Below are 12,458 nucleotides of genomic sequence, written 5' to 3' on the forward strand. Positions count from 1 at the left end.
GTTGTACATTAAGATCGAGCAACAGTCTTCTTACCTCAATTGATTTAAATGCAGGTTCGTTATCTGACACAATCAATTTCGGTGTACCGTACATTGAGAAATATTTTAATATCGCTTTTCTAACATCTGCAATGCATCGTGATTTAATTGGAAGCATGGTGCCGAATCTTGATAATTTATCCACTATAGTTAGAAACAGGTTTGGTTGAACTATATAAATGTCCACATGTATAATATCGCGAGGCTGTTTTGGAAGGAAGGTTTCGGATAGCTGAATTTTATAGGGATGGCGTTCATAGTTTTGTTTATTACAAATCTTACATAGAATTACGTACTTTCTCACCTTTTGTTTGAGATTTGGAAAATAGAACCGTCTAGAGATAGCGGTTTTGTTTTCGAGAATTCCGCGATGCGCGGTTTCATGCGTATCGGCTATAATCGTGTTCTGCTCTTCGGTTGTTCGTAAATCGGTTAACAACTTTTGAGTAATTAGAACCTTGAATGTTTTACATCGGCTAAAGTAGTTTTTATATGCTACTTGTAGCGATTGTATAATGTTTTCTGGACAAAGAATGCAGTTAACCTTACTAGGATTCATACAGTCTCTGAATATTCGAATTAACGTTGCCATTCCGAAATTAATTTTAGTAATTGTCCGTCGGTGTATCTTGGGAAAGATTTCTTCATAAGTTTCTGAATCTTCGTTTCCAATTCTCAAAATAATTTGATTATGGAACACATTCAATGGTTTTTCGGTGCATTTAATGAATTCCGAGGAGTCTGTATCCGCAGAATGAACTGAACTGGAATCAGAGTCCTCTTCGTTTAAGTTTATTTCGGCGGGAATTCTGGAGAGAGCGTCAGCTACGACATTCTGTTTTCCAGGCCGATATTTTATGTCAAAATCGTATGCGGCTAACTGTAACCTCCATTTCACTAATCTAGTATTTGGAATTTTAAGGTTAAGTGCATACGTAAGAGGTTGGTGGTCAGTATAAAGCATAAATTTTTGTCCAAAAAGGTATAGACGAAAGTATCTTGTAGCCCATACTATTGCAAGGAGTTCCTTTTCAATGGTGGAGTAATTCTCTTCGCTTTTTGTCAAGGTCTTCGATGCAAATGCTACTGGTCTGTCCTTGCCAATTACTCCTTGGGAAAGGACCGCGCCGATAGCAAAGTTGCTAGCGTCTGTGGTCAGGATAAAAGGTCTTTCGAGATCAGGGTATTGTAAGATATCATTTTGCGTCAGAAGTGTCTTACAAAATTCGAATGTTTTTTGATACAAGGGAGTATGTTCTATATGTTGGTCTTTACGCAACTGGGCAGTCAAAGGTTTTGTGATCTTGGCAAAATCACGAATGAACCTTCTGTAGTAGCCTAAACTTCCTAGGAATCCTTTCAATTCCTTTTGAGTTTTAGGTAATGGCCATTTTTAATAGCCTCTATTTTATTCGGGATGGGTTTTACTCCTTGATCGGTATCAATGTGTCCGAGAAAGGAAACTTCCTTACGTAAAAATTCACTCTTGTCGAGTTGAATCTTTAGATTAACTTTCTCTAGAGCTTTGAGGATCTTTTCCAGATTTTCTATAAGCTCCTGTAAAGAGGTTGAAAAACGATTATATCGGCCATGTACACTAAACAGCATTTGCCAATAAGCGCTCTCAACACGTTGTCCATAACGCGTTGAAAGGTTGCGGGGGCGTTTTTTAAACCGAAAGGCATACGGAGATATCCATATAGCCCGTGGTCAACTGAGAAGGCTTTTTTGGGGACACCATTCGGGTGAACCTCTATCTGGTGGAACCCAGAGGCAAGGTCCAGTGTGGAAAAATATTGACATCTTCCGAGTTTGTTAAGAATCTCGGTGATGTTGGGAAGTGGATATTTATCGCCAATTGTTTTTTTCATTCAATTTACGATAGTCCACTACTAAACGCCATTTCTGGTTACCGGAGGCATCGACCTTCTTAGGGACTATCCAGATGGGTGAACACCATGGGGATGTGCTAGGCCTAATGATCTGGTTTTCACCTCTTGCTTATGGCAATACGGATACCGATAACTTTTAGCGTGAGTGGGAATATCATCACTCGTCGCTATTCTGTGTTTTACGACATTGGTGAAAGTTAGATTATCGCCTTCGACGTAGAAAAGATGTGGGTAAATGAGCTTGGAAAGTTTATTTGTCTCTTCCGAGTTCAGATGATCCAATCGAAGTTGGTTCCTTAGCCTTGGATCAATCGTGCAAGATCAATCGTCAAAAATTGATTGGTTTTTAGAGTCTGAGCTATCCATTTCCTGTTGTGATAACTCTTCGAAGTTATTTATCTCTGTATTGTATTCGGGTGAAGACTTACAGGAAAATTACAACAATTTTTCAAGAGGACGTTGGCTTTGTGATCTTTCGTGGTGTAGATACCAGGAATGATCATTATATCAGGTGTCAGTGGAACTGGGTGTTCGATGTAGAAGTCGCCATTTTCCAGTTTAGTATTAAGGTTTTTGGGGGTTTCTTCAAATGCATTTAGGGTGATAGAGTAGGAATCGGGATACTTCCGAGACATTTGAATGGAGTACTGTGGGAATTTCAAAGTATTTGTGGTAGTGATAATTTCTGCCTGTAAAATGCTAAGGGTCTCGTAGCCTATAAGTCCATCGAAAAATTGATGAAACTTAAAGAGGTTAAAAGTTATGGGGGTTTTATCTCTAAACATGATTAAATCAGTGCTTCGGTTGATATTAAATTTTCCTTTGATGTTGTTCACACTGCTGGCTCTGAAAGGTTTAACAGTTTCTGGTGGTATTCCTGCGGGATCTATATAATTCTTATTGGCTCCGGTGTCAATAAGAAGTCTCGAGAGTCCTACATTTGTGTTAGCAATGACATAGGGAAGAAAGTTAAATCTATTTTCGAATAACAATTTGTCGGACGTTATTCGTCGTAATTCGGATTCAACTCGGACCGCAAAGTCGAATCGTCCTTTGTGGAAGAAGTATTTTCTGGGAGAGTATATTGAGGTTGGTAATCGCAACTTTCTTCAGAGTAGTTATCTGGTGCTTGTGTTTCAGATGACGTAGTATACCCGTACGCTTCGTCATTTACCTCTTCACTCTGATCCTGGAAATTGACTTGAGTGGTGGGAGGGAAGGTCCGCCTAAAGTTGTTTTGGGAGGGGTTTTTATGGCCATAGGTTTTATGGGTTGAGTTGGATTGTTCCTGTTAGCAGGGTTGTTGTTGGAGGGAGTGAACACTCTGGGTTGGGACGTAAATGGCCTGAAATTTTGATTGTAGTTCCGTGGTGGATGATTCCTGAAAAAGTTTGGGTTTTGAAGTGGTTGCCTGAAGTTATGGTTCCAATTTGCGTTATAAGGTGGAGCTGATAAAGGTTTTTGAATTCTTTGAGGCTCGGGATTCAATCTAGATTATATTTTAGCTCGCTCCTTTTGCCGTTTCGCAGCGTTGTCTTGATTTAGCGCGTGTTGATAAGCCGAAAAAAGGTTGCTAAGATTACTCGTTCTAGTAAGGGCTGATATCGGATCATAAAGCCCATGCGCATGCTGCTAAATTGTTATCCAGTGTGACCTTAGCCCGGAGGTCCGATAGTATGGCATCGTACTGGTAGTAAAAATCTTCAATACTAAGATTTCTTTGTTGTAAATAAGGAATCTTACTTGAAATAGTCAAAAGATCGCGTTTATCTCCGAATCTATCTTTTAAACATTTTTTAATTTCGTCCCATACACAGGGGTGCTGCAGTTTGACTTCCCCTTGGGTTTGCATTCTGCAATTTTTCTAATTGAGATTTCTGCTGTGCGAGAAGCTGTCGCAGTTCCTCGACTATCGGAGACGAGCCAGCCTCGGGCTGAAAGTCTCCTTAATAAAGAAACAAAAAAAAAAGTTCCTTGACTTTAGCATTTAAATCTTCAGACATAGCTCTCGTGGGCATGCACTGCTAACAGCGATGATTTACGACACGTGCTACTTGATTTATTATTTTACGGTTTGCAATATAATTCGATTTGTAATGAAGATGTTTCACGACACTTGATTTCTTCTTTAAATTAAACACTTCATTTATTAAACGTTAGTCTACAATGTAATTAGATTTTCACTTGATGTACTCTTAAAATTAAACGCTTAGATTTTTTTAGAATTGATTTATTACTTACGGTTTCTAGGAGTTATTTCGCCGGTTGCCCGATAATGGCATTCGGGCATTCCGTCTGTCCAAGCCAGGAAAAGGTGGTTGATGTTCGATCCGCCAGGAGTGTCACTTGCAATTCACTAAACTGCGTTAATGCGTCGCAATCGGTTTCCCGAAATCACAAACTTTGAACACTCACGGATCCTACCGACTGCGCCAGTAAAGGATTCGTATTGCCAGAAGGGCTTTTAAAAAAAGACAGGGAATTACTTCAAAACGAACTAACTACTTTGAATGACCAGAACGGAATGAAATTGAGTTTTATTGTATGCTATTACCAACGGTTTATGGAATTCGCTGACAACTAACAACTACCTAAAGTCCTAATGAAATACGATCATCCGCTGCACTGTCGTTATTGCTGATGCTCGCCATTGACTTCGGAGTGGCTGGTTGCCGGGCGGAGAAGGCTGATAGATGTGGCAACTTGTTGTTGTTGCAATTTCAGCTGATTGAGCTTATGCTCCAGGGTATTGATCGATTTGGTGGTAGAGGGGGTGGGTTCAATAACTAATATACTCACAAAACTCTGTGAAAACTTTAAAATATATAAAGAAAACCACTTTTGAATCAGATTTTTTTATAAATATGCCAATAAGCTAAGTATCCTTAACATTCTTTTTCCAAAATTTTATGCTTTGTCAATATTGAGACCATATAGACAGTTCAGTATACCACTAGAACTTTTTTTTATCCAATATTTTTTTTAGAAATTGTGTTTGTTTTCTTTGTCTGTTGCTTCTATTATTTATTCAATCAGCATTACATCAGCAAGGAACCACTGTTCCTACTCCAATTTCCTAAAATAATGATATCTGGCGCTGGAGAATCAAGGGAGCGTACTTTTTTCGTGTTTAGCATTCTCATCGTACGATGTTCGAAGTTCGGAAATTTGTTAAAATAGATTCAATGTTTCGTAGAGAGAGATATGAATGAAGAGAACTCAATCCTGGCAGTTATGCCTATAAATGTTCAGAAAGCCAGATAAGTCCAATATTCATGCAAAGTGGCGAAAATTCTAGGGAGGGCTATTTAAGTTCTAGGTGGGGCTATAGCCCCCCCCCCCTAGCGCCCCTGTAGTTATGCCAATGCCAGGAAACTGGGAAGATTGTAACTATGAAGCTTGTATACGAAACCATCATGTCAAACAGACTTGTTCTAACTTAGGATGTTTTGGGTTCTTCTCAGGTTACTCAACTGGGATCAATATGATTGACCCCATGCTGAGGGGAAGCAACTTAGCCTGAGGCACTGATTGAAAATCATGGCAAGATGTTCGAAAAGCAGCTCATTTATGTGTTTGAGGTCTAAGTTGAAGATGGTGTCAAAACTGGAGCCTTCATATCCTAGAGGTCTTGGCATAGGTCGATTAATTCTCAGCTGATATCGCCAACTCCTTCGAGAAGTCGTTGGGAAAATGATCAAGATTGTTCGAATGTTGGCTGACAGTCGCTTCATGCTGACTGTAAATGTTTTCCCCAAGACTGTGTTAGAGCCATTGTTGTCTTACGGGATCAATGATGAAATAAGACGTGGTTTTGTTTTCGAACTATTCGTTAATTACTGCGAATTACGATTTACCGAGGACCCAACCTCCAGTCGCACCGGATGGTGGTAAGAGCTGAGTTCTTGAAACACTACTAGCTGGGAAGTGTTGTTGTACATTTTGGTGAAAAGAATGCCAAGGACTGTACGGGCTCGGATCGTGTGGGAGCAGCCGAGCTCAAGATGTCAAGATGCAAGTCCTCCTTGAGCATTGTTCATGTTTCATGTCCGTAGACTACAACCGGTCTTATTAGCGTCTTGTACGTGACACATTTGGTGCGGTGGCGAATCTTTTTGACCGCAGTTTCTTCTGGAGCCCGTAGTAGGCCCGACTTCCACAGATGATGCGCCTTCGTATTTCACGACTAACGTTGTTGTCAGCCGTTAGCAAGGATCCGAGGTAGACGAATTCCTCGACCACCTCGAAGGTATCCCCGTCTATCAAAACACTGCTTCCCAGGCGGGCCCTATCGCGCTCGGTTCCGCCCACAAGCATGTACTTTGTCTTTGACGCATTCACCACCAGTCCAACTTATGCTGCTTCACGTTTCAGGCGGGTGTACAGTTCTGCCACCTTTGCAAATGTTCGACCGACAATGTCCATATTATCCGCGAAATAAATAAATTGACAGGAGCTTTTGAAAATCGATCCCCGGCTCTCCGCATGACACCTTCTAGCGCAATGTTGAACAACAGGCACGAAACTCCATCACCTTGTCTTAGTCCCCGGCGCGATTCGAACGAACTGGAGTGTTCGCCCGAAATCTTCAAACAGTTTTGCACACCATCCACCGTTGCTTTGATCAGTCTGGTAAGCTTCCCAGGAAAGCTGTTCTCGTCCATAATTTTCGATAGCTCTACGCGTTCTATACTGTCGTATGTCGCCATGAAATCAACGAACAGATGGTGCGTTGGGACCTGGTATTCACGGCATTTTTGAAGGATTTGCCGTACAGTAAAGATCTGGTCCGTTGTCGAGCGGCCGTCAACGAAGCCGGCTTGATAACTTCCCACGGACTCATTCACTAATGGTGACAGACGACGGAAGATGATCTGGGATATCACTTTGTAGGCGGCATTAAGGATGGTGATCGCTCGAAAGTTCTCACACTCCAGCTTGTCTTGTAAAAGGGGCAAATAACCCCTTCCTTCCACTCCTCCGGTAGCTGTTCAAATTCCCAGATTCTGACTATCAATTTGTGCAGGCAAGTGGCTAGCTTTTTCGGGGCCATCTTGATGAGCTCAGCTCCGATACCATCCTTACCAGCTGCTTTATTGGTCTTTAGCTGTTGGATGACATCCTTAACTTCCCTCAAGGTGGGGGCTGGTTGGCTTCCATCGTCCGTTGAACTGACGAAGTCATCTCCTCCGCTGCCTTGACTTTCACTGCCTGTACTCTCAGCGTACTCAAATGTTCCTCGTAGTGCTGCTTCCACCTTTCGATCACCACACGTTCGTCCGTTAATGTGCTCCCATCCTTATCCCTGCACAATTCGGCTCGCGCACGAAGCCTATGCGGGATGCATTGAGCTTCTGATAGAGCTTGCGTGTTTCTTGAGAACGTCACAGCTATTCCATCTCCTCGCACTCCGCTTCTTCCAGGCGGCGTTTCTTCTCCTGAAATAGGTGGGTCTGCTGTCTCCGATCGCCCGCGCTGCTTCCTTCTCCTTCAGAATCTGTCTGCACTCTTCGTCGAACCAATCGTTCCGTCGACTTCGTCCCATATACCCGACGTTGTTCTCCGCTGCGTCGTTTATGGCTGCTTTGACTGTATTCCAGCAGTCCTCAAGAGGGGCCCCATCGCGCTCGCCCTCTTCCGGCAACGCTGCCTCGAGATACTGCTCGTATGCAGTGGCGACATCAGGTTGCTTTAGTTTCTGTAGGTCGTACCGCGGCGGTCGTCGGTACCGAACATTGTTGATGACGGATAGTTTTGGGCGCAGTTTAACCATCACCAGATAGTGGTCAGAGTCGATGTTAGCGCCACGATATGTCCTGACGTCGATAATGTCGGAGAAGTGCCGTCCATCAATCAGAACGTGGTCGATTTGTGATTCTGTCTGCAGTGGTGATCTCCAGGTGTACCGATACGGGAGGCTGTGTTGGAAGTAGGTGCTGCGAATGGCCATACTCTTGGAGGCGGCGAAATCAATTAGTCGTAGGCCGTTTTCGTTCGTCAGCCGGTGAGCGCTGAACTTTCCAATAGTCGGTCTAAACTCCTCCTCTTGGCCAACCTGAGCGTTCAAATCTCCTATGATGATTTTGACGTCGTGGCTTGGGCAGCTGTCGTACTCACGTTCCAGCTGCGCGTAGAATGCGTCCTTATCATCATCAGTGCTTCCGGAGTGTGGGCTATGGACGTTGATTTTGCTGAAGTTGAAGAACCGGCCTTTGATCTTCAACCTGCACAGTGCACATTGTCTCATTGATCGGCCATCACCCGATCACATGCTTTTGCACATCGCCCATCACTATGAAAGCTGTTCCCAGCTCGTGTGTGTTGCCGCAGCTCTGGTAGATGGTATGATTACCTCTAAACGTTCGCACCATTGATCCCTTCCAACAAACCTCCTGCAGCGCTACGATACCGAATCCACGGTCCTTGAGCACATCGGCGAGTATGCGTGTGCTCCCGATGAAGTTGAGAGATTTGCAGTTCCACGAACCGAGTTTCCAATCGCTAGTCCCTTTTCGTCGCAGTGGTCTTCGCCGATGGTTCCGGTCCGTACTCTCTTGTTGATTGTTCGTTGCTTATGATTTTTTAAAGGCTGGCTTGCAGGGCCTGACACCAAACCCCCTAAATTTCCGGAGGACCATTCCTCCTTATTTCCGGTGGACCATGGTGCACAGTTTCACTTAGAGTCCCTCGCTGGCACTCGGACGATGATCAGCAGCCCCTAACATGGAGAACAGACGCTGTTGTGAGCCGATCCTGACATGGAGAACAGACGCTCAGTAAGATTTGCACTTCCGGAGAGGAGCTAACCCCCCCTACCCTGTCAGCATACGACCATAGTTCCCACCGGGGTTGGTTATCCGATCTTCCCTAAGGTTGCTCGTATCCCGGCCAGCACCACGGGAAGGTAGGGATAGGAGTTGCTGGGTAGGAGGCTAAGGACCGCGAGATGGGGTCTATTTTATTCCTTTAGGTACGCGAAGTACCAATGGTACGCTTTACCCAGCATTTGCCGTGCCATTTATAACACTCTTGAAGATTAAATAATGGTCTTCAAGAGCGTTATAAAACTTAAAATGTTACTTGGGAATAGGACGTGCGTTTATATTTTCGCATACTACAGCGTACTTTAAATGGCAATAATTTTCAAACTTAAAAGAAAGCTCAAAAGCAGTGAAAGGAACGATTTCCGAATACAGTCGCCACTCCACATCTCGATATTGAAGGGGGACCATCGAGATAACGAGAGATCGGGGAATGGGACGAAAACTGAAATGGGTACTAGATCGTAAAAAGATCGTTGCTATGAAAAACGACAACAAAACAAATGTCATACCTTGTGTGTGATGTGTTTGTTATTGTCCCAAGGTGGTCTAGTAGCCTAGAATTTTGAATAAATATATCGACATAGGGAAAGAAATCCTGAACAAAATATTTATGAACAGAGCTCATCGAGATAGGAAGGCTATCGAGATGTAGAGAGCAAAAATGTATGTAGATCAGGGTTTGCAGAAATCGCTCTCAATAGATAACGAACAACGATAAAAGTGAGGCAAAAACTGTTCCGAATCATAACAAGCCATGATAAAAAAAATTATCAAACTTGTATAGAAGTGCGAAAAAACAGAGTCGGATAGGCAGCCCCCACAGAAAAATGGTGATTCTTGCTTTGTTTTCGCTCCTTTCGTGTTGGTTACTGCACAGCTGTGTAGAACAAGTTGAAATGCATCATCAAAGCCAGTGCTCCCCGGATTTGGAGCTTTCTAAAAGAAATTTATCATGGGGTATAGCATCCCGAATCAGTTCTCTATCATGACAGCTTGCGATAAAAGTCTCTCGCGGTATGCTACATATCGTATATGTATACAGAGATGATAAGTGAGAGACTTGTTCTTTCTCTTTAGGATTCAATCCCTGATGTAGATTGAAGGGACCAAGCATACCATCGACATATAGGAAGAGATTTCCAGGTAAAAAACATCGAGATGTAGATAATCGAATGTAGTTCAATCGCATAAGATGATGAGAAATTTGGTATTTATTTTAGATAATTTTAGCCAAACGATCGCATCAAATTTGAAGCGCATGCAACCTGGAACGTAAGTGATGTGAATCTATCGACTTTTGATGTGTGGTTTGCCAGATAAGTCGTCACTACATGCTATTCGCAGACCACCAAATTGCCTATCTGAGTAAGCGCAACTGTAGACAGCTGTCTTGGGGCATCGCAAGGTGGGGTGAAGTTAGTTTCGGCGAGAATGGTCAAAACTAAGGTTTTGGTCAAAGACCAGGTGCGAGATGTACCATTCCAAGTTGTAACTCTTCGTGATGTCCACACGTCTGTAGAGTGGACGTCCAACCCTCCCTAACAAGCTCACCGAGACAAATCACTCAGGGTCGACACCAGTGCTGATAAATTTCCAGCCAGCAGGGTAGCAGAGGCCAGACGGGGTTTAGGATCGACCTGATGTCGGTCACCGATAGGTACCGACGGGACGCCAGCGATGGCAGAGGCTAGCAGTTATCTTGAGATGGTCGTCGGACGGGACTCAGGCTGGACCTGATGTCGTTTACGGACTTGTACCGACGAGACGCCAGCGAAGCCAGAGGCTATCAGCGTTCTTATTCTTAGTGTTAGCCCACGTGCCACTGCAAAAGAGACGCCAGTAATGGCGGCAAGCATGCCAAGTCGTCGCAGATCGTCAGATGGAAGACTTGACTTGATGCTGATTACCGGCTTGTATTGAAGAAGCGACAGCGAAGGCGGAAGCATACCGGTTTCTTGGAAAATTGTAAGCCGACCACCGGTTCACGCAGAGAAGATCCCAACAATGGTGGAAGGCGAACAGTTTCGTCGTGGAGGTCACTCCGAGCGCTTGGTCCGAGGTCGCGTCCTTTTATGTTCAACGGAGATCTCCTGAGGGCGACTTGTGTTTCTTTGTGTTTCTCAGCCGATCGCAACCTAGGCACAACCTTCTAGGAGCGTGGACTTAAAGATAAATAATATGAAGATAGCGACTTCGTTAATCGTCTACTACCGACTGACTTTTCACCCTCTCATCCCTCTTCTTTTTTTTCGGAGTTGGGGTTACCCGAGACAACTTCGCTCGGATTTGGGGTTCCACAGTAGCGTTAGTAATTACACTATTAAAGGAGGAATAGTCATTTTACTAATAACATTGATGCCTATACCCCTTGTTGGCACTGCATGCGAAGTTTCACAACTTTTTGGTAGTTTTTGTAGTTTTTATTCTTGGATAAAAGTACGTTAATTCTCAACGAAGGTATTGTAACCGTTTTTGGTCACAAAGTGCCAAGCCTAGCTTCAGCAGGAAGCTCTACAGCAAGCGTTAAGCGTACTCCAACGCTTCTTTTGATATCCAGACAGAATACATAAACAAAACATCAAGTTTGAGATGGCTTTCTATAATGAGTTGTATTATGTTTCGATGGATGATGATAGAGAAGCCAGTCATGTGGCTTCTACTGCAAGTCGCCTTTATTATTGCAGCGGCGGAATTGACATTGTTCACCGGATTGGCGGTTACGGTAAAGTGACTCGTTCGGTAAACCCTTCGCTTACGGCAGTTGCACGAGGTTTGTCCCCTCAGTAAGTGCACTTGGGATCAGGGACAATTTTCAAGTCAAAAGCTTCTCATACCGTATCGAGATTCGATCTCAGCATGGTCTGCAAACCCAAATGGTTGTGCAAACCCAAACGTCAAATCTGTCTCTTATGATATCTTATGATAGAGAAAGGCAGATTTACGAAAACACGCCGGCCATTTGATCCACTGGTTCAAAATGCCAGCCTAAATTAAAACAGTCTAATGCAATTCTGCTTTTTGTGATTCAGCCTTTCTTGTTTCAGCCATTTGTGTTTTTCCACCTTTTCTATTCCGTCTTATGTGCCCTCCGCCATACATGTTTCTGTCATTTGAAGGACAACCCTCTTGATGGCATGCTCCCAATGGTTCCCGTCGCTTCGTTACAATATGACATTCAACGAAAAGGCAATCGTCCTTGGTACTAAAATCAAGTAACTCAGCGTGAAGTCTGCGCTTCCGACCGCTGCTCCTCGTGAGTGCATTTGCAGAGCTCCTCGTTCTGAGTAGTCGATACTATTTATATTTTATTATACTAAGTCTATTGGTTCCACATTATCTGAGCTAAGAGTTCAAGTTTTTCCGACATTTTTGATTAAGTATTTCTTCTATGAATACCTGGTTGAGCATCTATTGAGTACCACATCGTTTTTCGTCGAAAACTACGTCTCTCGAGTCTCGACACGTAAAAATCTTTTTACGCGAATCACAAATTCAATACCCATTCGTGGTATTGTCTACTATGAAGTTTGTCTCGATCATGCCGATTACGAATATGACTTACCACGCTCCTTTTTTGGTGCCAAAGCGTATACGCCACTGACCCAACAAATTGCATTTTATCAAAAAAAAACTAGACAGATAACACTTCAATTGCTACAGTAACAAAAACCCTTCCCATTTCAATAGGTTAGGTTGACAATAG

The sequence above is a fragment of the Armigeres subalbatus genome, chromosome 1, assembly GCF_024139115.2.
Source record: "Armigeres subalbatus isolate Guangzhou_Male chromosome 1, GZ_Asu_2, whole genome shotgun sequence".
Taxonomy (NCBI): domain Eukaryota; kingdom Metazoa; phylum Arthropoda; class Insecta; order Diptera; family Culicidae; genus Armigeres; species Armigeres subalbatus.